A 7,600-nucleotide genomic window follows, 5' to 3' on the forward strand; every position below is an offset into this window, starting at 1 on the left:
TTGACTTTTTTAGTGTAGTATACCTTAGATCATGTTTGTTTTCCTTCTTATGTCATAGATCTCGAGATTTCTTCTCTTTTTGTTGCATATTTACCACATAAACACTTACAATCACACATACATGCATAAAAGCATACATAGCACACATATACACATAAATCTACACATTTTACTTCTATTCTCCCCCATAAAACTTGTAAAAATCGAAAAGAGAGGGGTATGAAGTCACCTTGAGTTTGTAGGTTTGGTTTTGAAGAAGGATGGAAGAAGTTTGATGCTATTCTCGGCCTAGCAAGATTCTTGGAGGATCTTTGGCTTAGATGTGCTCTAAGATGCAAGATCACGAGTTGGAATAGATTAGTAGGAGATTTTTGATGAAATGAAGTAGTTAGATCATGGATTTAAGCACCAACTTACCTTGAATGATGATTTTTGTGGAAGAAACTCCTTGAAAAGCTCTAAATCTCGAAATTTTAAAGAATGAGTGCATGTGTTCTTGAGAGAATTTGGAAAGAGTTGGAATGAATTTTGTGAGTGTGTATGTGGGTGTCTCCTCTCGGCCGAGAATTAAGAAGAAGAAGATAGAGAATTGAGGTGACCATCTTAGATGCATGTTGGTCCATGCATGGAAGTATGTGGTGTATTAATGAGGTGGCAATCTTAAAAGTCAACTCTTCCTCTCCATTTTGTGTAGTTGGGCCAAGAGAAGGAGAATAAAGAAAAGAAATTGGCCCTTTTTATGCTTAAGCCCATATCATGATCCAGTTAGATGATTTTTGGCCCAATTGGTCTTTGGAGAGGGTTCACGGCCCAAAATAAATCAAGGAATGATTTTTATTGCTCATTAGGGCTAATTAGGTTAGTTATGGCCCAATAAGGTCCATTAGGGTATTTTATTTCATTCTAGGCCCAATATGGCCCAAATTATTAAAATAAATGGAAGTAGGTCCAATTAGAGCCCATTTAAGAGTTCTAAGCCCAAAATAGTCAAATTGGAAGCTTATTGGCAGATTAGGCCCAATAAGGAAATCCTAGTCCAAAATGAACTTAAACCGGGATTTCTAGGGTTTCCTATTCTTTGTTGACTATTTGTAGTGCTTGAATAAAGTGTTTGATGGAAGTTTTGTTGTTATTAAATAAGCATCATACATGCTTTCACATTTTTGGTTCACAATTGTTATCATTGTTGTTGTTACAAGCATCAAAATTCCTAATTGTGACGTCATCCCCCCATTAGAGGGAATTTCGTCCCGAAATTCTTTTGAAAGCTAGATTTGAGAATGCGAGAATAGGTGAGGACACTACTTACTATTTCTAGTACAACAGAACATACAATGAGTCAGTTCATACATGAGTCAATACAAACTGTAAACAATACATACACTGCACTACTACATACACTACACTGTACAATAGAACACTCTATAATGAAAGTTAGAGAGAACATACACTAAATACATACTATTCATACACACTATATACAATACTAGAGAACTCACTATGATGAGGATCAGGAAAGGCATACACTACTTTATTACATACACTATATACACACTATGCAATAAATGTGAGGCACTACTTCGGGGCACGACATTTCTGTCATGGCTCGTCTTGTATCCAGAGTCTCTTAAAGGGAGAGCGTGAATTCGTGTATAGATCTATACTGGACTGACCGTCCTACACCTTGTTGCTAGCTACAACGGGACCTGCAAGTCTTCGGGTGATGAATGTCATAACATCTCGACGTCTCCGAGCGTCGTGTTTCACTAGGTCAATCAAGTATGGTTACAAATTACATCACATTATACCCTAATTAACAATTAGATTAAGGTAGTAAGTACAATAATAATTATAACATTATTACAATATAGTAGTTCTTTATTTTCCCATTACATCTACCTCGTGATCTCCTCACGTGAAAGGTAATGTAAAACTAATATTTTACTAATGATAGCCACGCTTGGGAAAAATACTCACTTTTACAATGAACACACATACAGTACACTTGATGCCTTGGTAGAAGGCTGCTTTAATGGGAAACATAGGGTTTCCTAGGGAATACAAACAAACACTTACAAACATTTTGCGTACTCTTACATTTGAATACTTACAAACACCTTTTCATACAAAACATGACACTAAATACTTATGGACTCACCAGCTTTAATGCTGATAAACTCTTTCAAAGTAACTTGTATTCTCATGTCATCAGTAGACAGGTACCGATGCCAACTTTTGAGAAGATGGAGAATTTATAAGACTCATCTTTATTTTGATTCATATTTTTGGTGTCTATAACTGTACAGAACACGTTTGCATTAAAATATATATTTAATGCAATGGATGATGTTGTTTACTTGTTTACTATCTTTCTGTGTTGTGATACTATACATGACGTCCTCCGCCCCAGAATGTTTCCACCGTTCCGGTTTTGGGGTGTGACAATAGCATACACATACACATAGATATACACATTTTACTTGTATTCTTCCCCATAAAACTTGTAAAAATCGAAAAGAGAGGGGTATGAACTCACCTTGAGTTTGTGGGTTTGGTTTTTAAGAAGGATGGAAGAAGTTTGATGCTATTCTCCGCCTAGCAAGCTTCTTGGAGGATCTTTGGCTTAGATGTGCTCTAAGATGCAAGATCACGAGTTGGAATAGATTAGGAGGAGATTTTTGATGAAATTAAGTAGTTAGATCATGGATTTATGCACCAACTTACCTTGAATGATGATTTTTGTGGAAGAAACTCCTTGAAAAGCTCTAAATCTCGAAAATTTTGAAGAATGAGTGCAAGTGTTCTTGAGAGAATTTGGAAAGAGTTGGAATGAATTTTGTGAGTGTGTGTGTGGGTGTCTCCTCTTGGCCGAGAATTAAGAAGAAGAAGAGAGAGAAATGAGGTGACCATGTTAGATGCATGTTGGTCCATGCATGGAAGTATGTGGTGTATTAATGAGGTGGCAATCTTAAAAGTCAACTCTTCCTCTCCATTTTGTGTAGTTGGGCCGAGAGAAGGAGAAGAAAGAAAAGAAATTGGCCCTTTTTATGCTTAAGCCCATATCATGATCCAATTAGATGATTTTTGGCCCAATTGGTCTTTGGAGAGAGTTCACGGCCCAAAATAAATCAAGGGATGATTTTTATGGCTCATTAGGGCTAATTAGGTTAGTTATGGCCCAATAAGGTCAATTAGGGTATCTTATTTCATTCTAGGCCCAATATGGCCCAAATTATTAAAATAAATGGAAGTGGGTCCAATTGTAACATCCATAAATTTACGCCAAATTTAAACTTTTTCAATGATAAATAAAAACGAATTAGCATTGTTTACAAAATGTTTTCAAATCATTTTTCCATCAGAGTGTCCCAAAAATCATAAAATAAGGATGAGGAGCGGTACGGTCATGTCTTCGCCTTTCCATGATCTCCTGAAGTACCTGAAACAATAAACTAAAAATGTAAGCCCGAGGGCTTAGTGAGCTACCCCCAAAATACCAATACCATACTAACAGAAACCATATCAGTAGAAATCAATCAATCATCATGCATACTGGGCCATCGGCCTGACTGGTCCGCCCTACTGGGCCTACAGTCTATCTAGATTCATCCCGAGCCTTCGGCATGACTGGTTCGCCATGTGGGGCTACAGTCTCCCCGGACCGCTCATAGGGTTTATGTTGGCCTTCAGCACGGAGCAGGACCGCCTCAACCCAACCAACACGCAAATAACCATGTGCGCATAACTATCATATACGGCATATACAAACATCAAGCATATATATCTTACTGATTATCAATCACGGAGTTCTCTAGAACACTGACCTAGCAGGTCACTAACATACCAACCCCTACGGATCATAAAAGCATAAAATATTGTCTATCGTGATTCCAATCAAGCAGATCATAATCGCATATAGCATACCATAACTATAACAACTAAAGGGTCGGCCTTGGTGTCGTAGACCCTATCGATATAGTGAGGATAACTCACCTCGTAGATGTCGACTCGGAAGGTAAACTCCAACTCTCGGATCACTTGACACAAGCTCCACCACCTAGAATCATAGTTCAATATACTCATAAGTCCTTAACCTTATAAGGCACTCCATAACCCAAAAGTCAATCCCCGATCAAGGTCAAAGTCCTCAGTCAAGGTCAATAGTCCATGTTGACCTCAACTCGCCGAGTACACCCAGCTACTCGCCGAGTCCCTTGAAGTACAATCCAACTCGCCGAGTCATCGACGTGACTCGTTGAGTTCCTTCGAATCCCGATCAAACCTTAAGGTCACCCATCGAGTTCCCTCATTGCAACTCGATGTATATACACGAGAACATGTTCTTGGTTAAGACTCATCCGACTCGCCGAGTTGTTCTTCAACTCGTCGAGTTTATGGCAATCTTCATCGGACTCGCCGAGTTGTTCATCCAACTCATCGAGTTCATGGCCATCTTCATGCAACTCACCGAGTCAACCTTGCGACTCGCCGAGTCCATTCAATCCTCTTTCCATACAGATCCATTTTGAGCCATGCAGCAGCTCTAAATCATAGATCCAAGCTTCTAGGGCATGCTTATCACGTAAAGTTACAAACTTTACATGCATGCATGGCTATAAGGGCTCTAAATCTCTATTTTAAGTTCTTAATGGAACTTCATGCTCAATAGGGACATTAATCATGACTAAGACTATGAATTTATGCTTCTAGAATCCAAGGAGGGTCCAGATCTGAAGTTACAACTCCAGATCTAGCCCATAGCTCATCATACTAACTTGAAAATCCATATAAAGCCCTAGAAACTCAACAAAAGGGAAAAAGGAAGTAAGGATGGCACTTTGATACCTCCAAAGGATGTTAGTTGAGGTAATTCTTGCTTCCCACTCCTTCTTTGCTTCAATTTCCTTTGAACTCTTAGCTTTCTTCCTCCAATATTCTCTTCTTCAAGCTTCAAACACCACACCAAGGCACACACACGAATTAGGGTTTTAAGGGGGCTCTCAAAGACTGTAAAGAGGCCAAAGGAGGCTAAGGCTCCTTTAAATAGAGGTGAAAACCCCAGGATTTAGGGTTTCCACTGCCAGCTCCTACTCGCCGAGTCCCAGAATGGACTCGTCGAGTAAGTCACTTAACACGCGATCCTTCTCGCTGCTACTCCACGAGTAGGTCAACCAACTCGTCGAGTAGGGCCTAACCCAACACTCATATTAAACAATACCTAAGAATTGGGTCGTTACACCAATTAGAGCCCATTTAAGAGTTCTAAGCCAAAAATAGTCAAATTGGAAGCTTATTGGCCCATTAGGCCCAATAAGGAAATCCTAGTCCAAAATGGACTTAAACCGGGATTTCTAGGGTTTCCAATTCTTTGTTGACTATTTGCAGTGCTTGAATAAAGTGTTTGATGGAAGTTTTGTTGTTATTAAATAAGCATCATACATGCTTTCACATTTTTGGTTCACAATTGTTATCATTGTTGTTGTTACAAGCATCAAAATTCCTAGTTGTGACATCATGGCCTCAATGGCTGGCGCTCCCAGAGCATATCCAAGGTCTTCCTACCAATCCTGGGGTCGCTCTCTCAGACAGCCTACATCGAACGTCACCTTCGACCCCTCAAGGCAGAAGCTAGTCATCTGGGCGCTCTCCATGTCTTCTATCCACCTCCTGGCGGCAATGGGGTCCTTCACCCAAAAGAACGTTGGATTTAAAGGCCCTAAAGTTCTACTCCATCATCTCAATGATACAATCCTAGATCCCCCGCACATCACCGGGGTCGCATCAAGGATATCTCTCGTAATCTCAGACGCGATGAACTCGTGTAGTCCCTCGTCAATTGGTCCGTCGCCTATCTCAGAACCAGATCCATATCCTGAACCTCCTACTCCAACGTGAGTCATCACCATGCTAAAACACAATACAAAAATAATCAGTACACGTACAAAGATGTTCACACTCCCGAAGTTTCTCGGAATCATCAAGACCTTCCATGTTTCGGGTATAGATCATGTGCTTTCAATAGTATGAGCCTAATACTACCTTCTACACTTATCTGTACTTTCCTCAAAGACTACCTAAAATCCTCCAAGTCATTTCCCAACTACCAATCACTCCTCCTGCACTATAAAGCGCCCTATGCACTAAAACATCTCCTAGGATTTCCTAGTGTTCCCTTATCGCCACTCTCCGTCATCATCTACCAAAGAGACTCTCACCAATATCTTCTACATACCTGATGAATACTATTACATGTCACTGACACTAGAAAAATCTTTGACTGCTAAGCCCCACTCTACAACGGTTGGACTCAAACAAGAGTTGCACATACCTAATCTTCTAAATTTATTTAGTCCCCATAACATGTGTCACAACTGTAAATTTTAAGCTATGTAATCTATACATTCAAGTTAATGTGAATCAAAAACTTTAACCAAATACAAGATACAAGTACTATAGATAGTCATCAAACAATTGGAGACCCTAGAAGTTTTGGTTAAGTCCATTTTGGACTAAGACTTCTTTATTGGATCCAAATGGACCAATAAGCTTCCAATTGGACTATCATGGGTTTAGGACCCTAATTGGGCTCTAATTGGACCCACATTCGTTTATTTCAATATTTTGGGCTAGGTAGAACCTAGAAGGAAATAAAACACAAGTTTTGATCCATAATTAAACCTAACCTAGCTTAATAAAGCACAAAAATCACAATTTTATTTTATAAGTCCAATAAATACCCTAAACTACCTCTAATGTTGGGCTTGGGGGCAAAAGCCCAAATTTTTCCTCTTTCCCCTTCATATTCTCGGCCCAAGGCCCAAATCCAAGGGGAGGTTGACTTTGGTTGCCACCTCACTATTACCTAATGGATTTCTAGGCACAAATCACATACCTCCATGCATGTATCACTTCAAGAGTCATTTCTTTCTCTCCTCCCTTCTTGCTCTCGGCCAAGCATCATCACACACACCAAATATCTCAACTCTCTCTCTAGAACACTCAAAGAACTCTCCTTCCCTCCCCTCTCCAAAAATCTCGAAATTTAGGGACTTTCCAAGAGGATTTTGCAAGTAAATCATCATCTAAGGTAAGATTATGCATAGATCTATGGTTTAACTTCTTTTATTATCAAAATCTCTTCCTAATCCATGTAAAAACCGTGATCTTGCACTCTAGAAACCCCATAATCTCGAAAGGTTCATCAAGGAGTGCAAGGGCCAAAAATCACTTCATTTCTTCCAATTTTTCTTCAAGAACCGAAACTACCCACTCAAGGTGAGATTCATACCCCTATTTTCTGTTTTTAAGAGTTTTTGTGGGGGGGAATACAAGTGAAAGTGTAGATCTATATGTATTTGTATGCCTTGTATGATTTCCATGCTTATATGTATGCTTATATGTGTTTTTATGTTAGATCTAGCCATTAAACCCCTCAAAACCGAGATATAACTCATGTTTTATGATATTAACTTCAAATATGTTACTACATAATAAGTGATACTAGATAAATAGCCAAATGGTTAGCAACAAATTTCTTTAAGCTAAAAACACACATTTTGGGCCAAAAATGTGAAAAATACAAAATTAAGGGCCCAAATTG

The sequence above is a fragment of the Lactuca sativa genome, chromosome 4 (assembly GCF_002870075.4).
Source record: "Lactuca sativa cultivar Salinas chromosome 4, Lsat_Salinas_v11, whole genome shotgun sequence".
Taxonomy (NCBI): domain Eukaryota; kingdom Viridiplantae; phylum Streptophyta; class Magnoliopsida; order Asterales; family Asteraceae; genus Lactuca; species Lactuca sativa.